The sequence below is a fragment of the Rhipicephalus microplus genome, chromosome 4 (genome assembly GCF_043290135.1).
Source record: "Rhipicephalus microplus isolate Deutch F79 chromosome 4, USDA_Rmic, whole genome shotgun sequence".
In the NCBI taxonomy this organism is placed as follows: domain Eukaryota; kingdom Metazoa; phylum Arthropoda; class Arachnida; order Ixodida; family Ixodidae; genus Rhipicephalus; species Rhipicephalus microplus.
In genome coordinates this window covers 78,588,125-78,615,619 of record NC_134703.1, presented here as the reverse complement: position 1 = coordinate 78,615,619, position 27,495 = coordinate 78,588,125, and the positions used below count along the sequence as shown (strand labels likewise).

At 43.7% G+C, this 27,495-nt stretch overlaps 1 long non-coding RNA gene across 1 annotated transcript; it reads left to right on the top strand.

The window, feature by feature from the left end:
- Positions 1-863: 863 nt before the first annotated feature.
- On the top strand, positions 864-25,500 carry LOC119172155 (uncharacterized). The gene is made up of 10 exons (XR_012894925.1): positions 864-1,001; positions 1,061-1,139; positions 3,966-4,063; positions 5,686-5,762; positions 12,583-12,865; positions 16,697-16,777; positions 18,785-18,882; positions 19,069-19,145; positions 23,667-23,767; positions 25,276-25,500. It is a non-coding gene; the product is annotated as an uncharacterized LOC119172155 (long non-coding RNA).
- The last annotated feature ends 1,995 nt before the right edge of the window (positions 25,501-27,495 follow it).

Below are 27,495 nucleotides of genomic sequence, written 5' to 3'. Positions count from 1 at the left end.
TCAACGTAACAGCTACCACGTTCAACTGTCACTAGCACCGTGCTCAAAGTCACCACGGTCGCAGAATGCTGACGCCGGTGAGTTTCACGCGGAGCACGGGACACAGTGGCAGGACGCTGCGTCGGCCGCGTGGCGGAATGCAACCGTAGAAGGCGCACGACTGATCGTGTTGTCTGTACAGTTGCTGAATTAATGACGTGAAAGCACTCGCCGTTGTCAGTGCATCTAGCGCGCGTTCTCTCGTAGTTGCTTCGTTGTCGGCGAGTTGTTACTCCCTGTTATTACTCGGACGAAGCGATTTCGCTGACGGTGTCCCGCTGGCTCAGAGTGATGAGCCCAGTTCCATTAGTTTCGGATCGTCACGACACACGCGCTGCGCAGCCCACGTGCTTTCCGAGCCGGAGAGGGAGTCGCGCCTTCTGCTTCGCATTCATATGTGAACAAGAGAGGAGAATTTGCCTAGTCAATATGGCCGACTTCCGGCTTCATCGCGGCTTCACAACGAGTGACGTCAGGGCCTCTCCTTACCTTTCCTTCGCCGTACCTTGAAAACAGCTGTCATCTGAACTAAAGTGGTAGCGCCACCTAAGTAGAAATGGTTTCAAATAAATTTTTACGTTTTTAAAAACTATGTGCAACAAAAACAACGTAAAAAACTTTTAAAAAACGTAATTATAATTAACTCTACGTAAGTGACGTCGTCATTCAACAAGCAACTTCTTCAACACAAGGCATTGCCTTTAAAATTAGTAGCAAACGCCAAAACTACAGATCTCAAAGGCCAAGTACAAAGGCACTTACCCCTACGTAGGCAGCGCCGCCATAGATTACCGGCGTTTCGCGCTCATCCGGCAGCGCCGGCAGGTGAAGATTTCGTCCTTCGTTCCATCTCACGCACTCGCGTTTCGGCGTGACGGGCTTGCCGGGGCATTCAGCTGCAGCTGTTTCGTTTGCATCCCGTTTCAAGTTGCTGCCGTCGCACGAGCGGCCGGACTTTCGTGGTAGGCATATTCGGTTTTCTATTCGCCTCTTGGAAACTATACAGTTGTCTCTGCTGCAGGTTTCTTCCGGAGAGGTTGCAGTTGCTGATCGGCGAGGATGGCTGGTACGACGCCTGTGACGGTGGCCGTTGAGTACTGGTAAGTTCTGCGACCTCCTGAGCCGCAAACTTGAAGAATTGTGTAGCCGAGGGAAGGTAGAAACGTTGTTTGCTCATTTAAAGTATTTAAAATACTGGAATGGGCGAAGCGGTTGCATTTGCGTGTTATTTTCCGACTTTGGTTTTATAGGGTATGCGAGAGAGAGAGAGAGGTTAAGGAAATGGAAAGACGCAACTTCTGCAGCCCTAGTTAGGAGCACGGCTCAGGCCGATACTTAGCGTCGCATTTCCTCGTACCCCCTCTCACCTATCATTAGATACCTTGTTTTTTTCCTTCAGCGTCGTGGCTGCTCGACAGGCACATCTAGCTGGCCACTGGTATTACATTAATCCTTGTACCACGAAGCCGTAAATTTTGTTTAAGATGCATGCATATTGCACATAATTACAAAAATAATGTAAACTATCATCAGTGCAGAGGCTAGTAATGAAAATATTTTGCCTAATCTGTGCGCAATTAATGGACGAAAATTACATGCGCAGTTAGGTCTTGGAACATAAGTATAGGAATGTTATTTTTGCCGTGGTATCATCTGGTCTGCGTAGGAATGTTATGGTTGCTTGTTATTTGCCGTCTGATGTGCTAGTGCTGACTGCTTGGCACATATGCTGCCAAATGAAATTTGGGTTATTGAAGAGTAGAAGCATTGCTTACCAATGCTCTGATTTGCATATGACAACACTGTTGTTCTGCAGAGTAATGGCTTAAAATAGACGAACTGCTTGCTGCCAATTATACATTCGTGATTTCCTGTGTATGACTGCATGGACGTCATCATTAATAAAGGATTTATTCACCAGTTCCCGCAGCCGTCATTCTCATTCCTTTAGTAGCGGTCTCTTTTCATGTACTACATCTTCTTTGCAGTATGCAGTTTTTTTTTCAACAGCAGTCGCCTTTTTAGTATTTATGGTTGATAATGTGGTTGACAGAACTTTCTCGTAGCTGCTGAGAGTAGTATTCGAGTTTAGGTTATGTTATACCTCTTGTATTTTAGTTCATGTTCACCCAAATCTACACAGCATAGTTGAACATACTTCATTGTGAAGTGGCCACTGCGGCAAGCGCTTACTTCCGCAGGTAAACACCGTACATTGAGCCTACTTGGTTGAATTCGATCACACCCTTGTATCGTGCTACAGAAGTTCAGTACCCATACTTTCTCGCAGAGTTTCCAGACTGGCTTATGGCACGAAGGGGTCATTAAACTTGACCATGCAGTAAAACCAAAGACATAATATTGAGCCAAAATAATGCAACATGTTCTGCATGTTACAAATAAGTAACTGGCATATGCAATAATCCTTGGTATCTTTGAAAGATATCGGATCTAGCTTTGTCTGTGTGTATGTGTGTGCACGTGCATGCACGTCTGGGCGTGATTGCGTCCAATAAGGGAAAAAGAAAACTCGTTTCAACATTCTAATTAAACTTCAGTGCATGCACGAAATACTAATGTACCTTTTCTGAGGGTTTAGCATTATAGTAATACTCTCAAAAGAAATTGGTGGTTACGAATACACCGAACAGTTGCCTTCATAAACATTAAAGTGGTAGGTTTATTCATGTGAGTAAACTCGGGTAGTTCAATGATACCGAAGTCGGCCTTCTTTGCAAACCCAAATGCATGAGCGCATAACAATTGACAATGTTTTTTTTCCTTTGACTCATTTCTTTATACATTTCATTTTTGTTTTACTTTTCAGGATTTTTTTTGCTTATTTAGATATGCACACACACTAACAGAAAACAAAGTATGCTTCTAAAGTTGTAGCACACTTCACTCTTGGTTGCATTTCATTTCATGGAGTCCTCACTCCAAAGTTTTCTTGGTGAATAGGAGTTTAGTATTTAGAATGGCTACTGCATTGCTGTACTGTACATATTAGGTCCGCGTAGGAATGTTATGGTTGCTTGTTATTTGCCGTCTGATATGCTAGTGCTGACTGCTTGGCACATGCTGCCAAATGAAATTTGAGTTATTGAAGAGTGGAGGCTTAGCTGCTGAGAGGAGTATTCAAGTTTAGGTTATGTTTTACCTCTTGTATTTTAGTTTACATTCACCCAAAACAATCAGTATGATGGCCTAATTATAACATAAAAATATTTTATAAGTGTCATTTTGGAACAATGCTTGAGTTATTATCAACTTGTATTTGTTCAAGTAGAAAAAAATTAGATCAATTATGCTGCTGTTTGACAAAATAAAAAACAGGGCACTGCTTTTATCTCTTTTTTCCCCCCGTAACTAAAGAGCTTGTTTCATAACTGAATTAATGAGTCTTGTCTGCTCTGGTCACACTTTTTCTTGTAAATCTTTAAGTAAGTGAACTTCTGCGGAATCTATGAAAGACTTGCAGTGCTGTGCTCTTTATAAAAGGAGGTCATGTTTGTGTTCTGGCTCATTATGAAGGGCTGCAAGATGGAAATTGACTGGCATATGTCGCATGTGACATTGGTCACATTGGACTGTTGCATTATACCAAACAAATGTTTATGTTATCTTGGAAACTAATGTCATTGTGTATATCTGCCCTTTATGAATGATTCAGTCTATGTTTGTATGAAGGACCACAACTTTTGCACTTCAAAATCAAGCTACACTACTTGTGATGCACTAGACCACCTTACCAAGAGCCTATCCACTCTGAAAATGTTGTTCAAGTGAGCTACTCTTATTGCTCGATATGCCGAATATTTGTTCAGAACATACCACGTCCTTCACATTATATTTATTGTGAAATTTATTCAATGTGTGACTGGTTCTGGCACATGGTGTTCTCTTCCTAACACTTTTTCTTTCAGTGGTGGATGAGGTTACGCCCCTCGCTTCGAGGAACTGAAGCGACAGATCCTCTGCCAGATACCAAAAGCCACCGTGACTGGCACAGTAGGACGCAAATGTGAGTGCAATTTGTCGGCCATTATGGCAGCGAAGTGGACCTTCCTCACATGCAGCTGTTACATGTAGCTGTTCGTCTGTGTAAATTGAAGGCATCAATCATGACAGGAAGTGGAGTTCGCTTGCCCTATTCGCTTTTGTTTGTACTGTGAACGCTGTTAGAGTGAAGGCTACTACACCAATTTCGCCTTTGCGTGAAAGAACTTGCATGTCCTCAGATGCAGTTGTTACTTTACAATAAATGCATTTCGCTGCATTGCCACTGTGTTGCTCGTTGCGTAGGAAGCCCTCATTAACACCAAAAGGAATGCTGTGCAAAAGGGCAGACAACAGTAAACAATCTTTCCGTTAATAGTGTCATCTCATTTCATGGTCTGAGAGGTTAGTCTAGTGGCCATCGTCATCTCTATCGGCTGCCTATTATGGCACGCTCAGGTGCACGTGCATGCCCATGTGCCTTATTTCTTCTGCGGTGTGCTTCGCGGTTAGCAGAGATTAAAGAAGTTCTGCTCCTGGTTCCAACGGTTCCATGGCTTTTCACTTACTGCTGCACACATTGTTATAAAAAACCTAACGTCAGTCCTTATAGTGAGAGGTTTGATGTCCTTTTAAGGATTGTCGCTCATCTCAAACGAGATATGTAAAGTCTTTAAAAATGTCTTGCATTTCACTGCTTATTATTGCTGTCTGGCAGTGCCTCAAGTTCAGCTGCATCTGTATAGACCTCTCGGCCTTCCAATAAATTATCTCTCTCTCTCTCGCAAGCATTCCAAACTTCTGAAACAGTCAACGGGCCATGCAGTTCAAGGCAATAACAAATCCATCTGGAGCCAGTTTTATGCCCGGTGACGCTGCTCCCTCCAATGTGTGGGGCAGGTCTCCGTTCCAATTGAATGGGCACACCAGCTGTGCTTTTGTGCCGTGTGCACCATTAAGCCACAACTGTTTTGTGGGAGAACGTTTTAAAGCTGCGGGAATGTTGTGTTGATATTAATGACTGTTTTATGTTAGAGAATATTACAGTGATTTATAATCTAGTTTTTATACAAATATGTAATTTAACATTATTTTGTGTCAGTCTGTCGCCCTGTTTCTTGTCAAAATTAAAAAATAATGGTTGCTCATTTCTCATTGCGGTGTGTAAGAACCACCTCGTTCCTTCAAGGCCAGCGTGTCTTGCCAGTGGAAAGGTGGTCACCATTGTAAGATATGTATATAAATGTTTGCCTTATGCTAAGCGTGCCTAGCCTTCTTTGGTGCTAGCAGCATGGTGCTCAATCTTACTATGAACTGGCCTGTATAATATCAAATTTTGTCGATTACAGCCTTTTTATCTTGGAGCTAGTTAATTGTAAGAATAACTTCTTTCCCAACATGGCTTCACCTTTAATATGCCAGTTCTGCTGTTATCTTTTCTAGCTAGTTCAGCAAGAGGTGTGAAAAAGGCACTCCCCCCCCCCTCGCCACTGTCCTCCACCCAAGTTAAAACAGCTCTCCACCCTCACTCAGCTGATATGTGACATCAGTTTGCAACCCCCACCCCACCCCCAAAGACAAAATCCTGCAGACACTCATGGCCATACATGTTCCCACGCTGAGCTAATTTGGTCGCCTCTTTTGCAGCGTCCTTTGAGGTTGAAGTAAATGGTGTCAAGGTGTTCTCAAAACTTGAAAAGAATGCATTTCCAGACTTTGCAGAGGTAAGTTCTTTTTTTTTACTCACTTGCACTGTTGTTTGTCTGCTGTAATTTAGGATAACAAATTATCTCCTTTAGCACTTCTCTCAGCCGTTGTTTCCCAGGTGAATAATCTTAATAATTAAACTTTACTTGATTGCTTTTATCTCCAGCTGCTCATCTAATGGTCTCAGATTAAGTCAATGAGGGTGACAATTTGGACTTGCTGGTACGATAGTATGATAACTGATGGTAGCGCAGACTGGAACTTAGACACAAAAGAAGGCACATGCAAGAAAGACACCGCAGTGCTGTGGTGTCTTGAATGTGCCTCTTTTGTGTCAAAGTTCTAGTCTGTGCTACCATCAATTATTATGCTCAGATTAAGGTTACCCTTAAACTGTATACATTCTCAGCAAAAGTAGTAGTGAGACCAAGTCTTCATTACAGTTGTTACATTTGAGAAAAGTACCGTGTATAGGTTTTTATCGTTTTTGCTTTTCCTCTCAATGTCGCACCCCTATGAATCAATGCAGTTCCCGTTTTGGTACTTAAGAAGGATTCTTGCACATGGCATGTATTTCCATTTGTTAATGGTAGATTTACGTGTATGTTTAATAATTACAGTGTTGAATTAACTTAGATTTTCACCACTGTGGTGTGCCTTCTGACTATGGTGGTTCATCCATGTTTAAACTCGGTGAACATGGAAGTTCGAGATCAGCTGTTACAAAACTTCACCTTGGCAAACTCTTCAAATGAGTGGATACTGTTATTATCTACTATTCATGCAACCTAGCCAAAGATTACTATAAACTTCAATTTTCTTAGTGGTTTTTAAGTAGCAACTATACCCAGTTTTACCACTTTGGTTCAGCACTACCAAAGCTATGGGGTGTAAGAAAGCCACACGCTTGCGCAGTGAAACATAGTCCCAGTCATAAGTGCCTTGAAAATGGCTGGTTTGTCTAAAATTGGCATTTGTTTCGTGTCTGTTGTGCCACATCAATACGCAATATGTTTTTCTTCAACGCATTTATTTCCTATGCATTTAATTATTTGTGTCATTACTCGCAGTAACTATGGTTACAAATTAACATGGCAGCCCCAAACAGAAGCGACCGCCCACTTCGATCTGAACTTGCTCCTGCTAAACGCCCAGAGCGCTGACAGCAACAAATGAATGGGGAGATCAGCCATTGAATTGTTTCATCTTGTTTTGAGGATGAAGCATCAGGTATGTTTGGTCGCTATTAGCAAAATATGCTGCTTGCATAGCCGTCTCACATAAGCCTAACATGATGAAGTCAGGACTTGGGCTGTGTCTCCAGACCAATAACGCTGCCATAACTCTGCATCTCCAAATATCGGACATGCAACCTCGCACAGCGTTCTGCGTGCGTTGGATACTCCTTCGGTGAAACAAAAAAAAGATAGAAAAGGAGCATCGCAGCGAGAGGCGGAAGAAATTGCGCTGACAGAGAAGCAGTCATGCCAGAGCGACGAACAGCGCCAGAGAGCCGCAAAGTGAAGTTATTCGCCGGCATGAGCGGCTGCCGATCTTCAGTAAAGCCGAAAATCATATTGTTAAGACCCAAAACATTCAGAAGTTGAAGTGTAATGGCTTGTTTGACAGTTTTACTTATTTTTTAATGTCAAAAACCACCCATGCTACATGCAATGAGCATGCAAGGACAATCAAGCGAGCAGACGCCGTAGGGACGGTAAGCAGACAACATGGCACGAATGAATACATGCGGAGGAGCTAATCGCCTTTACTATTGGCTGGAGGCCCTCTGGCCTCTACAGTGCTGAAGGGAACTTCTGGAACAGAGTATAGGTTGGCTGTGCTTGCACATTGTGACCAGCAGACGTATAGTAAACAGCAGCATATTATTGGAGGTTTTGAGTACTTTATGGTGGCTATCTATGCTCGAGCTCATACCACAGAGCTGAGCTTGCTCTCTAAAACGAGCTGAAATTATTTCTGGCAAATAATTACAGCAGTGTCTTTTCTTGGTAGTTTCTGCGTAACAGACAGCAGTGTCTGTGGTCTTTTCATTTTGCCATCGCGCAAATTTCTGGCAAATAATTACAGCAGTGTCTTTTCTTGGTAGTTTCTGTGTAACAGACAGCAGTGTCTGTGGTCTTTTCATTTTGCCATCGCGCAAATTTCAGATGTTGGGTTTTGCATGAAAGTTGCTCTGCATGAATCTGAATTCTGGATCTAGGCTTTTTACATGCAATTTCTAAAGTCTCATTGCTGTTGTTGTTTTTTTCATATTAATGGTCTTCTATATCTCACTGTTGTGGCAGTGAACTTCCTTAAACCTTCTGTCTGTAGACATAACTGTTTGAATACTTCGCTTTTCTTTTTCTTAAAAGTTTGACGTAGTTTGCATACAGGCACACACATTTTTTTCGCTCATGAGCAGGGGTTTGACACAGGTGAAGCAGACCCCTCTGACCAGTGATCAGTAATACATTGAAATATACGAAGTGCCTCAGCTATCTCTTGCCAGAGTTTAAAAATATGCCATTGCACTGTATTATGATGTGACAGAATGTATGTTGTTGACTATTGAATGCAGTTGGCTGTGCTATTGTTTTTTAAATTGCCTAATTAATAATTTTTTATTTGCAAACTGTTGAAGTAACAAAGATGGGCAAAAAAATTTCAATGGCGAAGTTGTAGATTGGTTTGCAAATCATCTGACTATAAACGTTTTAGCTTCCTATCTATTAAGTATTGGTGTTTTCCTGGTTACTGTGCACGACCACAGAGTAAAAAAAGAAAGTCACAGCTTTGACACAAAGGCAAAGCAATGAACGAAATAGCATCAAATTGGAAAGTCATATTCAGAATTACCAGCAAATCGAAACGGGCCCCGCTTTTTCATGCACAAATGACGCACGAAACATACTCTCACGTACAGATAAACGTGAATAAGTGTCTCGGTTGTTTCTTCGGTGTGTCTGAAAAGTGCGCTCTTTTCGCAAATGTAGACTGTGCAATGATTGCAGTGACCTTTGTGCACCCGGTAACTAAAACAGAATCGTTCCGGTGAAAGCCAAACGCCAACCAAGACATAAGATCCTCCCTAAAGCGAGATAAGGGCGTGCGAGCAGCGTCGACCCCCTGCTCTTTGCCGGGCAAAGTGCGCGTGGGAGATGACAGCGTGGTTGCCGCCTCGTGACGATGTTGCTACATGCGCTCTTTGCGCCATCTTGCTCGTAATGCTGAAAACAAGATAGTCTCCCCTCAGGATGCCCATCAGCAGCTTTAAGTGATAGGTATAAATAGCTTGTCGTTTTAAGGTTGATGGATGTGCTCTTTAATGTCTCCGTGGTTAACGCTTCGCACTCACGATTCGGAGAACCCAAGCTCGATTTCTCACGCCGGAGTCTTTTTCTGGATTTTTTTCTTTCTTGCATTTTTATATACATAGATAGTATGCATATAGATTGGTTTGAAAATCAAACGATTATAAACTTCTTAACTTCCTACCTATTTAGTATTAGTGTTTTCCGGGTTACTATGCACAACCACAAAGTACAAAAAATATCACATGACATGCCCATTTGTATGCCTAAGCTCATGGTTTCATGTGCAAACGACCGTAGCGCTTGGCCAAGTGTGCTGCCTCGACAGGACAGGGACAATTGTGGTGGCTGTGGGATGACGCACATTTTGGTGGCGGCAACACAAGGGATAACTGTCGTGAGGGAAGCATATCGTTTGTACATAAGACATTGGGGAGCACTGCAATCGCAACGTGCACAAGTGTGCATGTCATCTGTGTTCTTTTGTATTTTGCTACGATCTGTTGTAAGCAGAACAACACTAGTACATAATAGATGTGAAGCTAGGAACTGTCGAATAGGACATTTGCAAACCGAACGACAATATTTGAAAATGGAATTTCTTGACCAGGTTTGTTGCTCCAAAAGTTACTTGAACACGCCAAATTATGCTTAATTGAGAAAACAAAAACTACAGTCTTGCTCCATGCAGTAGTCAGCAACATGCATTTGGTGGCGTCATCATAAAGTGTGTCAGCATGTATTAAACTCTGACTAAAGATAGCTAGGGCACCTTGTATCTACCCCCTTTTACATATTTATGCATAATGTATGCATAAGCACCCCCCTCTCCCATTGTAGTTAAAGATAATTGACAAGGTGTAGAAGGGGCCCTTGCTCGGGCACCGATCAAAAGTCAACATGGCAGTGGAAGAGCTGTGGGCGTCTCCAATAAAATGCTTTATTGACTAGGCATGCATTGAGTGTCATTATTAGCCCTCATCGGGTGAATAAAAACAGTGAATGGAGCAGTAAAAGTCGTGGAATGACAGTGGGCAGCACTCGTTCATTCATTAGAGGATATTTCATGTCTCCCGAAAAATGGAGAGGGTGCTTGCTTAGCATTTTACATTAAATTCACACATAAATGCACACATGCATGCATGCAAGCTGCCCGTGCAGGTTGGGCCCCTGTGAGCTAGCAGAGCCTTCTTCGAACTGTAGGGCAAATGAAGCTCTGCTTAGGTGTAAAAACTACTCATGAACAGTGGCACAATTTTTGGAATTTATAGGGTGCTATGTGGGTCTGCAACTTGATAGGCAGAACCTAATGAAGTCCTTGAAATGGGCACTAGGGATTGACCAATATTGACTGCTGGCTTTCTGCAGTGTGTCATGTAATGACATATGCCTCTGCGATAGTGTCAACGTATGAAAAACATTGCCAATGTGTTACAGTGCTCCTTTGATTGATATATGGGGGTTTAACATGCCAAAACCACCATATGATTATGAGAGACGCAGTAGTGGGGGGCTCCAGAAATTTCGACCACCTGGGGTTCATTAACGTGCACCCAAATCTGAGCACACGGGTCTACAACATCTCTGCCTCCATCGGAAATGCAGCCGCCGCAGCCGGGATTCGATCCCGTGACCTGCGGGTCAGCAGTTGAGTATCGCCGCGGTGGTCCAGTACCTTAGCCACTGGACCACCGCGGCGGGTGGGGTACCGTGCTCCTTTATCAATCGTAATAATTGTATCGAGGATGCAAATATTGATACAAGGTTTCATGGGACTCAGCACCAGAAACAGCACATCTTTGGCTTATAGTATTTCTGACTATGTACCAGGTTGGACGATTTTGAGCTGTGCCAGAATTGTTTTCGACCATTTACATGTTAGTACTGGGGCTTACAAAAGCCTGCAATGTTGAAAGCACTGCCTTAAGGAGGCAGACTGGTCTTAGACATTTTTTGTTTATTTCTTCAGTGATCTTGATCAGACTGCACAGGATTATCAGTTTTTTCTGCTGATTTCAAGTATTTAATTAATTTTCTTGTCACATCTTGTTCCTGAGATGACATAACTTCGTCCTCTATCGTTTAGGGCTGCCATACGGAAAAAAGGCTTAATTAAAAGTGATATTTAAGATATGCAACTTATACTAATTAGTAGGGATTGAAAGTTTGCAAGAGTTTTGTTTTTATATATAGGTTATATTTTATATATAAGTTTTATAGGTTATGTTACAGCAAAATGAACTATTCATTTTCAAAATCAGTTTGAATTGTGTTACAATTTTGATGAGTAATTAATTTAAAGAACTTGTTCTCTACATTCTGCTCCCTTACTTGCATTCTACACACATACAGGTTTTCATTGCATTCTACACACATACAGGTTTTCATTGAAAAAAGAATTATTGTGGTACCTGCCCTAGCTGCAGAGGTATTGAGGCCTCAAAATTGAACAGTCGCAAATTTGGAAAAAACAAAAAAAAGCAGAAAACACACAGCTTCTCCGAAAAGTAACAATCATGGTGCGCATGTTTTGCAATCCTCATAAAGGTGCTTATAAATTTGTAGTACAGTTTCTAACACAGGTGCTGGCAAGTTATAAAGAAGGCTTGAAGTCTGTTCCCCATTTTTTGCTCGTTCCGCATGTTCACAGCACCAAGAATCTGGACAGTTAGAATGACATTACAAAAAAATTGCCCCTTCCTGGTGTGTGAAAATTTGCAGAGAGATGGAAAAATGCTTGCAGAAACGAAATATGTCAATTTTAAAAAATGAATTTTTTTGTCGCTTATTGGTCCCAAAGACCAGTCTGCCCCCTTAAGTAGTCACTCAAGGATATTGCCCTGCGGTAAAACCAGTCATTGTTGTGTAAGGTACACCACTGAGGTTGATGAGCTATATTTCTTTAAGGACATGTCTCATGAACAAGATCATCACTCTCGATATTTGTGATTTGCTGCTGTGAGTGACCAGCTTAACAAAGCTTTGCTTAAAGAGATGTTCACAGTGTAGCGATTTGGTGGGTTAGGGGTGTAGGTATAAGGCCTAAGGCCCTATGATGCCCATTCTCTAATATCATCCCTTTAATGATAGCTGCAGTTGGCATGAGATTGATCAACTTATCTACGTCAGTGTTCTAGGGTGCAGCATAACTGTTCCTTGAATTCTATAATGCATGTAGGCTGCATTGTGCGCACCCACAATGCCAAAATTATTTTACTGAACTCGTGCGAAATTTAGGATCAGTGGCATATATTTTGAGTTCTCAGCCATCTAAATATAAGACAAAAATTTTTTTGACAACATTTTAAGAACATGCAATATGCAGACAGTTAGCAGGAATTGCTGCACTTTTTGTCGCTATTGGGTACTTTTTTTTTATCGCAGCTTTCAGTTATTTTTTACTACACTCACAGAATCTAGTGAGACTAGCGTAAACATTTCTTCCCTTAATTTTTTTTGTCTTACTTTCTCAGTTGTTGCTTGCTCACTCGGTAATTCCAGCCAACTTTAAACTTTTCAGGTTGTCCAGAAAGCACTCGAAGCCAGCAATGGCAAAGAGGTGAAGCCTTGCGAGGGGGTTGGCAGCAGGTGCACCATATTGTAGCATGACACCTCGTTGGACATTTGCTCTGCTGGACGACCGTGCAGTTGGCATTCCTGGACAATAGTCGAAGGTTCTGGAAATACGCAAAAATGATGGCTTGGCCCCAAACCTTGAAAAGGGTCTTGCCTGAAGAACCAGCGTCTTCCTACCTGGTCCTACTTGCTCTGTGGAAAGCCATTCATGTATGGACTATGCTGAAGTAAATGAATTGTTGTTGTTTCTTTTTTTATTTTGTGTTTTTCTTCTGGAGGTTTGTAAGTTCATGAAATAAGAGCCAAGTTGGGAGTTGCTTGACGATCCATACTGCTGAAGGCTTCTGTAATAATATTTTCTAGATTGAAACCCGTTCGCAAAACCAAGGCATGTTAGGTGACATTATGTAATATATTGTTAAATCTTGACAGCTGTCACTTAGCGTACGGAGCAAATAGGAAGACTCTGCGAGCTATCAAAAGGGTGCAACTGTTTAGTGGCTTGAGATTGACATGCCGTGGGCAGCATAAACGTTGTTAAAGCGTAGCTTTCGGTGCTTAACAATGAAGCAATTTTCCCGCTAGGTCGCATTATCACAGCTACTGCACAGATACCTCTGAGCGCAACAGTGCATGGCTGTCTCTTCACCAAAAGCTCTGAAGCAGTGCTATTCTTTACTGAAACTTGTGTCTATTTCATAAGTGATGCATTGTGCTGCAGAAACTATGCAAGAGTGTAATGGTTAAAATTTTGTGATTGGTTTTTGTTTCAGATGCTCATGCTAGCCTAGCGCTAACGTGCATGTGAGGTGCCTTGACTGGCTGCTAATAAAAAACCCAGAAAGGAAAACAGTAAAATGCAATACGTTCAGAACAACACATTAACAACTGCACATGGTTTGTTTCTTCTCCAAGGCAAACATTCTTCTAAGAACAGTTCCTCATATTTGCTGGTTAAAATACCGAGCTATTCTTTGCATCTGCCACGAGATGTCTGAACGGCCTCCACTATATTGTGCACCATGTATCAAGTGGAGTTTAGATGCAATTATCAGGCTCTATTGCAACTCCTTGTTATACATTGGTAGACATGTGAAGCTTTCTAGGGAGCATTCTGTCGATAGAATTTTTCAGATCAGTGTATTATACGAGGTGTGAAAAATTGAAATGCTGCTTTGCCAAGTTCTTGACTATTCCACTGCCAAAAAAGATGCTGCTTTTTTTTTCTGCTGAAATAGTCTAAAGTTTAAATGCTGCACCCCCGCCACCCATTGATCAAGCCCGAAGGACAATAGGTTTTCACTATGGATTAAAAAAAATGAAAATAAGGCATTGACGTGCTTGCCGCAATGACCTGTCTTTGGTCCCTGGCTTTCCTGAAGTAAAGAGGGAAAGTAAAAAATATTTAGAATGTAAGATCATATTAGAACAGAAGATATAGAACATTACTGCCATTGTGAATGGACTGCTATTGTCGAAATCCTGCATGGCCGTACCCAAGTATAATCGCATAGGGAAGACTATGCACCCCTGACTGCTAGGTGACTGGAAAGATGGTCACCCCCTTTGCCACCCACGTGAGCATGCCTATGATCATCATTACGAACTGGCACTTCTTCCTCTTCTGCTCGACCTCGGAATTACAGTGCTTGGAACATTATGCTGATTTGTCCAGACAAGGAGGCACTAACTCAATGTTCTTAGCGAAAGAAATTGCCGTAGCTTGCATTGGAGGTGCAATACTGAATTGGAGCAAAGCTGATGAGCATCTATGGAATCCCGGCTTTTGTGGTGTTACTGAGTATTGCTGATTTTCTGTCTTTCTTCCTGTGTTTCTCCTCTTATTTCTCATTCTCTCTCGCACTAATTTTCACTTGCTTCCTCCTTTTTCTACCAATTTCTTTCTTTGCTTGGTCTCTATATATTTCTTGCTTTTTCTTTCTTTCTTTCTTCATTTCTTTCTATTAATCTTTCCCTTTCATTTTATACTATTCTTTACTCTCTTGCCTCCTCTTTTCCCCCTGCCTGGATGGCTGAGTGGCTCAGACACTTGTTCAAAGAATGCCACCTTTTGAGGAGTTAGTTGGTGTTTGCTGCTTCTGTGTCTTCAGCTCGCCTCCGCTTCACAGTCATTTGTTAAGCTTAGTGCTGCCTTTTTATTTTTTTTCTGTTTTGTGAACTACTGTGGGGAGTAGTAGGATTTACCCAATTTCTGTGGCGCAAACCCATTTAGGCCACACAGTGCCACATAGCTGTTTTTCGAAAGGCTTCATGGGTGTAGCAAGGGGGGGGGGGGGGGGATTCACCCTCAACCCCGAATTTTTAAAATTTTGCTTGTGTGTATATATATAAACACATACCAATACTTGCATATCGACACAACCCCCTCCTCCTAGAAAATAATAAATTTCTGACTGCACCCCTGATAGGCTGCACAAATTATGGCTAGCGTGAACAGCGTCCCTGTTAAATTTTGGAATTCGAACCTGCACACCTATATTCTGCAGGTAATGGTCAAAACCATTTGGCTATCTAGACTCTAGCAGAGAACATAGCTTTGTACAAGAGAGTGGCAAAGGAAAGTAAAGGTGAGGAGGAGAGAGTATAGCGGATAAAGAAAGGAAAAAAAATGACAGATAGAAATAAAGTAGCTCAGCATAAGTAAGAGAATTGAAAAGGTAGGGTAAAAGAGGAAGTGAGAAATGTAGAGGAAGGGATGAAAGAGACTGAAAGAAATAGACTACAAATGCATAGAATAAAAAACAGATGAGATAAAGCAAAAGAATGAAGGCTGCACACCTCCACCCTTCCTTCAGCTTTCGCATCGCTAGTGCAAGTCTGCCTTACTTTTTTCAGTATTAGTTTATGATACATGAGTGATTCTGGGTGAACCTGGCTCTCGCATAGCCTACCTCACGTGTTTTTACATGTCAATAAATGGTCATTTTGAAGGACTGCAAGTGAGGATAGCAATGTTTAGAACGTAAGAATAGTAACGTTTAGAAGGGGATGAACTGTGTACATAAGTGCATTGCTTTTGTGACACTGCACACAAGAGCATCAGCACGAGCAATACAAAGCATTTGCCTGTGTTCGTCCACCCAAACTTAGTGGCAAGGTTACATGAGCAGTTAAAGGAAAGCATTTTTATAACACTTTTTTGTTTAATCTGGTCGGTGGCACACCAAGAGCAACACTCCAGATACTCCCGATCTGCACTAGTTTTACAGAAAGTACACGCTGTGGATGATACCCGAGGAAAAGTTCCGGTAGATAATTTTTTTCCCGTGTGTTAATATAGCTTGTGAAACGAAGAATCTGACATGCTGATAAAACTGATTACACATTCGTCTTCATTTATTCATGGAACAATAGGCGACACCACTAGACTGCATTGGCAGGTAGAGATTTTCATTGCAAGAGGCTCCTCGGGGAACGATCTGGTTTCACCGATGAGAATAAATACGTCTATTTTCTGCTGGCACGGGTGCACAAAGGCTGATCATTGCCTCGGCATTTTTTTTTTTTTTTTTATTGTGGGGAGGGAAGGGGGCTCACGACGTTTATTTAGCGTAGCCCAGAGAGGATAATGGCGGCGTGCTTTGCGATTTAAACATTGAAATAAATTAAAGGGGATGTTTGTAGTTAACTGAGTCACTGCAGCACAGCGATTAAGGTTCACTTCCCTGCAAAGGCGGCAAGGATGAGCTAAGCGTTATGACCGACATGTGTGTTTTCCGTGCGCCAAGGCTAATCTCGGGGATCTGCGGCAGCGCTACAGTGAGCTGCACGTACCTGGGCGTTGCCCATTCTACTTTGTGGGTGAGTGCCATCATGAAGAGGATGCCATCATCATCAGCCGTTTCTCTTTCGTTCCACCGCACGCATATGCGCGTATCGCATCGCTCGGGTACCACGAGAACACTTGCGCGTGACTTGCCGGGCTCGCGTTCCGCGCTGTCTTGCTGCGGTCGTTCACTCGCTCGGCCGAGAGATTCGAGGTAGGCCTGTCTGGTTTATGGATCCCACTTTTGTAATTGCGACTTTATTCTCTGCAGGTTTTGCCCGGAAGTGGTGTACTAGCGTGGATCGGCAAGAATGGCTGGAACGAAGCCAGTTAAGGTCGTTGTCGAGTATTGGTAAGTCGGCCGGTACTGCTAATGCTTCGTTCTAAGGCAGCGGGTATGATTCCGGTCGCATTACGAACCGAAGTGCGGCTGCTGGATAGGACATTGTTACTTTAGGGGAAAAAAAAATCGAGATGAACGTGTTGCTTTCTTAATTTCGCGCTGTAATTCCGTCGTCTTTACGTCAGTGTGACGTACACCATGGGCTTATGTTCTTTTCTTCTTTACATGGCGACCACATTCGCTCAACGCGAGTCAGTCACGTATATATCGGCTTTGCCACGTGTCATTCCTTTTCGGGATTTTTTTTACAGTGAAGTGGTATAGTCAAATTATGTATGAAGGCTGTCGTCCGGAAAAAACCACCAGGCCTTGCCGCGCCTCGCTATCGTGACGTCACGTCAAGCCGCGCATGCGCCGTATATTAGTGTACCGAAAACTAACGGAGGAGCCGTCGCGCCTGACAACCGCGACAAATGGGTAGATGTCACGCTTAGTCGTGCAGTAGCTGTGCATATATATATATATATATATATATAGGCCGCACCATATTTGCGTCGCCAACTGTGTAAGTCATAGAGTTACGAGTACGTTCCCCTTCCGGGGGAGGGGGGGGGGGGCGAAGATTTATCGCAGCGCTTCCGTCCCTATTATATCAATGTATATTGCTAACTGACTTTGCGCCCCCCCCCCCCCCCCGCCCGATTGCAATGCCCCTACACTGAGTAAGCGGCTGGCTTTGCGCCCCTTCTCTCTCTGCCCCCTACCCCCTCGCGCGCACACGCCTATGTTCGGAAATACTATAAACGATCGAGCTGCACCCCATCGTTCCAAGGCAGTTCTAGTCGTCAATGTCCGAGTAATTAAGGTCCATACACCCAAAGGAGAGCTTTATCTTGAGACTCGGCATATGTCACCTATCGAGAATGTAGCCGTTGATGACAAACTGATTTCGAAATATAAATAACCAAGTGTCATTAGGTTAAATGGCTAACCATGTAAAATTTAATAAAACGAACTAATAAATGAACTGGCTGCACAAGACTTGAAACAGCGAAGCTGGTCGATCCAATGTCCTATGCATATTAAGCTGAGAAAAAGCCTAGCATAAACCAAGCTCAGACATAGCGTCAGACAATTTCAGACCTAACCAAATTCAAGCCTGGCAATAGTAATAGCTATAGTTCGCTATAGTAATAGCCAAGCTTGTGCCAAGCACTAGCAGAGTTCAAGCCTAGCACCAGCTAGGAAATCTCATTCGATCGGTCAGCTTTGCTGTTTCAAGTATTGTGCGATCAGTTCAAGCTTTTTCACTTCCACTTTAATTAAGCCACTCTCCGTAGAGAGTTGAAGAACTGCACAACGGGGATGGTATTGTGTGTTGCTGTGGCGCAGCATCAGTTGAATTCACTTTCGTGGGTTGTGCTGGTGCTGCCAGTGGCATTGGTATCTATATTGGCACACTGTAGCTGTAGTAAGTAATTTTTTTTAATGGGGGAAAAAGTGGAAGCAATACTTCTATATTTTTATTAAAATCACTCATTTACTATACGATATCTTGAAGTACCATGTAATAGCCAATATTTCGTTGCACCAGTATTAACTTCATGAAAACCGATGAAAAGCTTTTGTGCCTGGTGCAATCTAAACCTTGACTGTAAAGATAGCTGGAAAAAATCCTCACCGAACATTGCCGTAATGGCACACAGCAGCAATAACGCGCAATGCTGAAAGCAGCATTCTGCCAGCGGCCTTCTCAGTTTTAGATGACCAGTTCAGTGAACTTTGCATGCACTGATTTGCAGAATACATTTCAAACAAATGCAACCTCCTTGTGGTTGCACAGGGCTTCAAAATGACTTGTAAACATCACTCCTACCAAGCAGTGTTATGACAGAGATATGTATACAAATGATGCCAGCACAGACGAGGGTAGCTAGTTCTGCAGAAGTTCACTAAATTTTGCAGTGCATCTGGGACCGTTATCTAAATCATTTTTGCTTTACTTTCTTTTTGCAGTACTGGATGAGGGTACAAGAACCGCTTTGATGATCTGAAGAAGCAGATCCTCGCAAAGATACCAAATGCCACTGTGATTGGCAACGTAGGACGCAAATGTAAGTTCATTCTGGAAGCCATTCTGTGAGCTACACACATATAACTATCGTGTACCTTTTGTGCTTTCCTTGTCTTATCGCTGTGGTACGTCCTGGCACTTCCTGTTTATGGTGTGCACACTAATATCAGCATGCGAGCAAGCCAGATGGTGGTCATTGCTAATTGCCTAATAACATTTCTTGCAGCGTCCTTTGAAGTTGAAATCAATGGCGTCCAGGTATTCTCTAAGCTGGCAAAGAATGCCTTCCCAGACTTGGCGGAGGTAAGTTGATACCACCTTCCCATAAGTTTTGTCTGTTATCATTTATGTAAGAAGCGCACGTTCAACACTTCTTCAGCCGCACTATTTCCCATGTAGACATAGTTATCTGCTGCTCACCTTATGACCTTAATGGCGCTCTGCAACACTTTTTCTTCATCATTATCATCATCATCAGTATGACTATGCCCACTGCAACACAAAGGCCTCTCCCATGATCTGTTAATAAACCCTGTCTTGTACTCTCTGCAGCCGCTATATACCTGCGAACTTTTTTAATCTCATTGGCCCACTTAAGTTTCTGTCTCCCCTTCGTGTGTTTGCCTTCTCTTGGAATCCAGTCAGTTACCGTTAATAACCAGAAATCACCCCTCCTACGTGCTATGTGCCCCGCCCACGTCTATTTCTTCTTGATTTCAACTATGATATTGTAGCGGCAAGAGAAGAGAGACGTGAGACGGCGTCGAAGGCGGCCGATGGGGCCGTGCTGATCTCGCCACTTTATTCCACGCCTGAAGAGCAGCCGCGGTGGCTGTCCACGTCCGACGTGCCAGGTGCGTGAGCTCGTTCTAATCCTCGCGCAGCTCGAGCTAGCACCAGCTGCGCGAGAGGCGCGGCGCGGCGATTGAGAAATGATGATGGTGATGATGGCACTACAGGGCTCCCCCCCTAGCGCTTTACGCGATTTGAAGGCATATGAAAAAAGAAAGAGAGCGACAAATGCTATATACATGAACGGCAATCCATAAAGTGTTCATTTGGCAAGTCCAGGTTGTCAACGTTTATGGGCCATCAGTAGGCAGTGTGTCTCCGGTGGGCGACTCTGGGAGAAGCGCAAGGGACGAAGAAGGAAGTGCCGGGTCGCTGTGTTCATAGACACGTCCATCCCACAATTACGCGGCGGGACCATTCGAATGCGCACCCGCCGTTTCGAGTAGACGCGGCTGACAAACGTGCCCACAGCTGGAACTGTGGACAGGCGCTGAAGAGCTCGCGCCGGCAATGTGGGCGAAATAGTGTGAAGGATCGGAACGCACCCATGATGACCGAGCACTGAAGTTTCACAGCCACAGCGGGGTCTCGGACAGCGCACAGGGTGCCGAGCATGCTGTCGACAAGGAGCAGCGTCGCGGTCGTGCTGGTGCGGACGTCTCTGTCGATGAAACACCGGCCTCCGCGTAGCACTGCGACGGGCATGCCGGGGCGTGTGGCAGAGTCGACGGATGCGGAAACGCCGTGCATTGCGGCTAGTCATGTGCACGGCAAGTGGTTGGCCCTTGCGTCGGGAAAACCTCGTAGGTGTTTGCGCCGTCTTGAAGGCCAAGGCTGCAACACATGACTGTTTAGCAAGAGGCTTGAAAAAGGGCCTCTCTGTACTATGCCGAACGTGACGATTTCGTTGGCATACTATCAAGGGCGGCAGATATGCAGTTGGACCGCACGTCGTCGCTGTTGTTACCAACGAGCCTGTGTGGCGGACTGCATCCGGCGCCAAATGCTCTGGGGAATAGTTGTGAAGCTCAGAAGACATGAGCTTTGATGGAGGATCGGGTGGCACAACTGAAAGACCATCGGTTCTCCGCGCATGAGGGTTGGTGTGCAGGTCTGCATGATCGAGGACAACCTCTACAGCATCTGTGGCATATGTAGTCTGCAGTGCCATAGGCGCGCCAGGTACGTCGTCCTCAGCTGCGTCAGTCATAGTCGCAGCCTCTCGGAAGTTTGGCTGTGGTTGACGGCTTATGACTTTAACTTCGGCTGCGGGAGACTGAGGGGCTGAAGATGGTCGCTGCTGGCAGGACGCAGAGAGCGTCGAGGTGGGTGGGGAGGCGCCTTCAGACATCGTCGACGCTGAAGTCTCCGCGACCAAGGGGCGAATAGTGAGCGTGAGGATATCCGTAGTCTTGGCAGACTCCGGGGCATGCGGCGATGAAGCCGTCGTGGAGTCTGACATGTCTGAGAAATCGTGGTCTGTGTAGGCCGGAGAAGACATGCGGGTGGCGAGAGTGCCCGAGGGACAATCGGCCGAGGACTTCGAAAAAATGCACCTCGTGGCGACCCGGTCGTTAGCTACAGGAACGTATTGAAGAAGCTCGTCGGATTTCGTGGCTGACTGGTCGCGTGCAGCACGAATGTTCTGAACCTCGTCGGTTGGGCATTCGTACGCGGGACTCGCGTTGATAGCGGCCGGACGAGATGTTGTAGGAGACGTAGTCGCGGAAGTTAGGTCCCGGTCAGTGAAGACTTTCGGGCCGGAGGGTACCGCACGCTGCGACGCAGACGAAACCTGTAAGTCGCGGGTGAACGGCAGCGGGTGGTAGGTGAGGCCATAGCTGGCAAGCACCGCAGAGCAGAGGTCATCGTAAGGCTGCTGGCTGGAGGTTGAAGTGCCAGAGAGATGACGCAACTCTACCAGAAGGGCGTCTTGAAGAATGGCGTGCATCAGCGGCTGGTCCGTGACGCCATTCAACGCCAGAACAGCATCGAGCTACATGAACCATACCTTGGGGTAGGTCGATTGGAACGGCGGCACTGGCGGGCAGAGTTGCGGGAACATGGCAGCGGGCCGCTCGGCGAAGGGCGTGTTCTCCGGGTCACCAATGTAGCGGCAAGAGAAGAGAGACGTGAGATGGCGTCGAAGGCGGCCGACGAGGCCATGCTGATCTCGCCACTTTATTCCACGCCTGAAGAGCAGCCGCGGTGGCTGTCCACGTCCGACGTGCCAGGTGCGTGAGCTCGTTCTAATCCTCGCGCAGCTCGAGCTAGCACCAGCTGCGCGAGAGGCGTGGCGCGGTGATTGAGAAATGATGATGGTGATGATGGCACTACAATATCCTTAACCTTGGTTTGTTTCCTTACCCACTCTGCTCTCTTCTTGTCTCTTAAGGTTACACCTATCATTTTTCTTTCCATCGCTCGCTGCATCATCCTCAATTTAAGCTAAGCCCTCTTTGTAAGCCTCCAGGTTTCTGCTCTGCAGGTAAGTACCGGCAAGGTGCAGCTGATATGCCTTCCCCTTGAGGGTTAGTGGCAGATTACCATTAATTATTTGAGAATGCTTGCTGAATGGAATTCATATTGTCCTAGCTTATTCTTCTAGTTATTTAACTCTCATGGTTTGGCTTCGTAGTTACTACCTGTCCTAGACATATTTCTTTACAACTTTAAGCGTCTCTCCACCTATCGCAAAGTGCTGTTTTCTGCCGAGATTGTTGCAAATAACTTCAGTTTTGTGCATACTGATTTTCAGACCTACTCCTCTGCTTTTTGTGTCCAGTTCAGTAATCATGAGCTATAATTTGTCCGCTGTGTTACTCATCAAGGTAATGTCATCAGCGAACTGTAGGTTACTACGATACTCTTCATTGACTCTTATCCCTAACTCTTCCCAATCTAGGGCCCTGAAAACTGCCTTTAAATAAGCTGTGAATAGCATTAAAGAGAACGCGTCTTCCTGCCTTACAACCTTTCTTATTCAGATTCTGTCACTTTCTTTGAGATTTTGTTGGGATTCTGTCTTTGTTTACCTCTCTTATGAAAGTACACTTTTTCAAGTAATCATCGAATGGATTCATCCTAGGGCATCAACTGCCATAAAAATGTTTGGTATCGGTCTAGTACAAGGCGAGTTGCAGGGCTTTTTCGCACACTTCTAGTGCTTTTATTTTTCTTTTAGTATCATTGAGCGTGCTGAGAGCTATACAGGTACAAGTAGGTACAAGAAGATGCATTCAAAGCACACTGTCGTTGCTTTTTTTTCTATGAATGTGTAGTTTTCAGCATGATATACCAAGTGCATGCACATGATGACATCTGGTGGTGGCTGCGGTAACTATGTAGCTCACTATGGTAAGCCACTAGCCATGGATTTTGAGGCTATGGCAGTCATTTGGGTTTACGACATCATTTGTCAAGTCAAGAGAGAACCATTTTTAACCGACTTTAGTTGTTGAGTCCAGGTGGCATCCTCCGCCATGCTTTGCCCACATACTCTCAGTTACCAATTGATATACTTCTTTAACAATGCTGAAAAAGTGTTGCATCACCCCTTTGATTGATACTTTTATGATACATCGTCAGTTGAAGCAGTTCCAGGGACTGCAATTCTGGAGACTCTGCTTGCTGTATCGTGCTGTTACATTTTTTATCCTTGTAGTTAGGCCGTCTCTAATCATACTGTATATTATAATTTGGGGTTTTATGTGTTCATTGGGTTCGCGTCGTGTGATACCTTCACCAGTAGTTTTGCATCATGGTTCAAAATTTAGACATCGAGCCACCAACTTTGAAGCAGTTGCTTGGGGTGAGTTTTTATAATATAATACATTTTGTAAAGGCTTCTCTGTGTTTCAGTAGAACTATTTTCAGTAGTTTCTCATTGTGTATGTGGCAGTCTCTATTGTGCAAGAGAGAAATGCTAATTTTTGCATGAAAGTTGCTTTTTATTTACACTATGTAAGTATGTAGACATCCTACATATTTGAAAACTTGAACACATGCTGCTGAGTTTATTCTGTTGATCAGGTTGTTGCTCGAGCTTTGGATGCCAGCCAAGGGAAAGCGGTGCAGCCTGTAAACGGTGTCGAGAAGTAGCCTGGACATTCGCGCAACTGTGCATGTTACCCGTGAGTGGCTTATGCATCTCACATGTTGCATGCCATCTGCCTATTGCATTATGTATATACTACGCATATATGCTTCTTCCTAACTTCTGGTTACAGATGATTATAATGATATGAAGCATCATGGCTGTATAAAGAGGCCTCAATTTTAGTTATATAGAAGCATAGGAGTATAGCATAAAATTATCCCACACGTGATGTGATCTACGGGATTGATGACCAGTGAGCGTTTTCACTAGTCATATAGCAGAACCAGAATAACACTAAAGGCCACTGCAACACCCTTTGTCCAAAAAACTGCCAGGCCTGCGCGAAACGCGCAACACAGTCACAGCGAAAGCTCGAAGAGCGGCCTTTCAGAGTGTTTTTTAAATGCTGGTTGGGTAACTGCTGCAAGCACACTTGCTTGATACCCACTTCGGCATTAATAATAAACATTTTTGGGTAGTAGGCCGGCATTCGCTATGCTATTTTTCGTCATTCTCCTGAGAAGCATGGTATCCCCTAAACACGTGCAAGGAGTTTTGTGCCAATTGTTCATGCAGTGGCTGATGATGACGAATTATGCCTGAAGTCGGTATGCGCCACAGTTAATAGGGAATCAAGAACAAGCTCTTGTAATGGGTTGGAGCATTGGTCATCCAATTTGATGACCCAGTCGTTACGCAATTCGCATTGTGTGACACCTGGTTGTTCTTTTGCTGTTCTAAAACGCTTTATTACTCATATTAACTCGATTCCTTTCTCGACATCAAGCCTGCCTAGGGTCAATTTGCAACTGGTGTTTTTATTTACGGAGGTTTTTTTTTTTTTTTTTTTTTTCATTTCATGTGACTGTGGTTATGGACACCGATGGCGGTGGCAGACAACTACAGCACTGCACGCGACCCGTGTTGTAATTTCAAAACGGCTCTTGCTGTAAAATTCAAAACAAAGCCTAATAACAAAGAATGCATAAGTGCAACACTTGCTCTCTGTTCCTTGGCAACACTGCTTCAGTCAGTGCAGTTACCATCAATAGTCAGGACCTGTGTAAATTACTTCAATTTTATATTTTCTCCTATTTTTGTGGTGGACTTACAGCAACCCTTTGAGATGAGAATCTGAAAAAGATGCCTGGGTGCAACAAGAAGGAGTAGTGATAGTATGTCAAAAGATGTAAGTTATAGTATGCAAGATTATAGTTAGTATGGTGTGGGAATCATTGCTATATGATATTGCAAAATGAGAGTTATATACGCTGTATATAACATGTGTGACCTCACCAAGAATGTTTTACTTGCATGAATGTTCTTCCACATTTTTTTAAACATTTATACGAACTGTTATACCACTACTGAAGGTACTCAAAACATATAGTTGTGATATTTGTTGTGTTTGTTTGCAATCTTTTTCCTAATTTCAATCCTATAACCTAACACTATTGCATACTAGTCACTTTTTCTCACCCTATTGTGTTTTCTGTGCAAGTTTGTCTTGTCAGTAATCCTGATCATACCTTTTCATTTCAGATTGTACAACTTCCCTTCACGCACCTTCTCCAGTGGTCTGCCATGCCGTTGGCATTCCTGAACAGTAGCTGATGGTCCTGATAGGTGCACAGATGATGGCATGATCACAAACCTCGAAAAGGGTCTTGCCTGAAGAACCAGCACGTTCCGGCCCACCGTTATTTGTTCTGATGAAAGCCATTCGTGTATGGAGCCTGTAGAAGAAAGTTCATTTGTTTGTTTTCACTTTTTGTGTGTTCGTTTTCTAACAGTTTGTAAATTAAGAAATTTCTTAACCCCAAACACAAACTATGCACAGCAGTAGACCCTGAAGGGGAGCTGGCTAGTGGAAATAGGGTTAATTAAGTAGCATGCATATGCTGGGTTATTAATGACTGACATGTACAGTTCTTTCAGATATCATGGAAAGACACGGAGAGTTATTTAATGCATGCAACTATTTGGCGGCCTGCATTGCAACATGCTGCAAAATACATTAGCGTAGCCAGGCCTAAAGTTCTCATAGTGACAACGACGGTCTGGATCCTTCATGCTAAAGCTGCCAAAAAAGCATTCTGCCCACATAACAGATGAATGAAATTTTAAAACCACCATACGATTGTGACAGACGACTAAGTGGATGGCTTCAGAAATTTCTGCTAACTAGAGTTTATTAAAGTGCATCTAACTCTAAGCACACAGGCCTCAAGCATTTTTGCCTGCATCGAAATGGGACCGCTGCGGCCGGGATTTGATCTCGCGACCTGTGGGTCAGCAGCCAAATTCCTTAGCCACTAGACCACTGTGGCAGGTCAATGTATCAATTTAGAGCATCTGCAACGTTGTACCTTTTCTTTACTTAAGGACTTCAAACTCGCAAAAGCTAGTGCTTGATATGAACCCACCATAATCATTCACTGGGATGTTGAGAGTCTGTACAGCACTTGGCATGTTGTCAGAGATGCCACGAACATGTGAATTTGTTCTCCAATACTGGGAAGTGCATGCCATGCTTGGAAACTCTTGACAGACCACTTTCTAACGTATGCTGTTTTTATATACCAGACCAGCAGCTTGACAAGATTGGTTTACTAATTTGGAGTACTGCAGCTACTTTAATAAAACATTTCGTTCTAATGAACCTTTGAAACTGAACCACTTGTAAACAAACACGGTGTTACTTTCTGATGCTCTATTGCTGGCTGATGTCTTTTTCTAGTCACTGACTACGTAATGTATTTTTTGTATTTTTCTTTTCTGTTGCTGATTAAAAATAGCACTCTGCACAATTGTACTGCCTGTACGGTTTACTTCGTCAGTACATTGATGTGAACATTGTAGAATGCTATTGTCAAATAGTTTTTTCTTTTCCGCAAGAAACTTCCTTCACGTCTGGATTTATGTGAAAAAGCATTTCAAAGCCGTAATATTCCACACTGTTCTCTCATAGTACCTAGATCTAGTCTAAGCTGTAGGGTGCTATACTACTGTACACCGTCGTTCCTTATGAAAGAGAACACGCGATCGTGTGACCTGCTCTCTACAACAATGGTATCTTGCGGCGCTTGTCCAGCGGCCATAACTCGTTGTTTAGTTTGTGAATAGATGACGCCAAAAGCCAACGTCTTTTCTTTTGCTGATGGTTGATGATGGTCTACTAGGCAGCTGCCACAGAGCGCAGACCATGCGCTCATGTGTTCCCCTTCACAAAGGACGACAGTGTACCACCTCTTCCTGTCCCCATCATCATATCCTTCATCCCTCCTTCTTTCCTCCTTCCTTTATCACCTCTGTAGAATAGCAGGCTTGAGCGCACTAGCTCAAGATGACCTCTCTGCCTCCTAATAAATTCTCTCTCTGTAATAAATGTGTGCTCTCAGTACAATGTTGGCTCACACATGTCAGTGGTTTGTACTACAACATGACCACGCCTTTAATTCCAAGGTGCAATAAGGGTGCATTGTACCGCACATGTGAGCAATTTAGACTGGATTGCATTTATAGGTTCACGGTCATCTATATAAAAAGAAGGGGAAACTTCGCATCATTTTCTTAAAGATATAATTGTATGAGATCCTTCATCAGGATTTGCTGGGAAAGCATCAAAGTTAGGTGAACTGACACTAATATGTAAAACTGGAATGAAAATCATTTTTAATTTGAGCAAAAATCTCATTTTAGGCCAAGATTGCCATGTCGACGTCAGAGCCTTCAGATGAGCAAGGAAAAACGTGGGGGAGG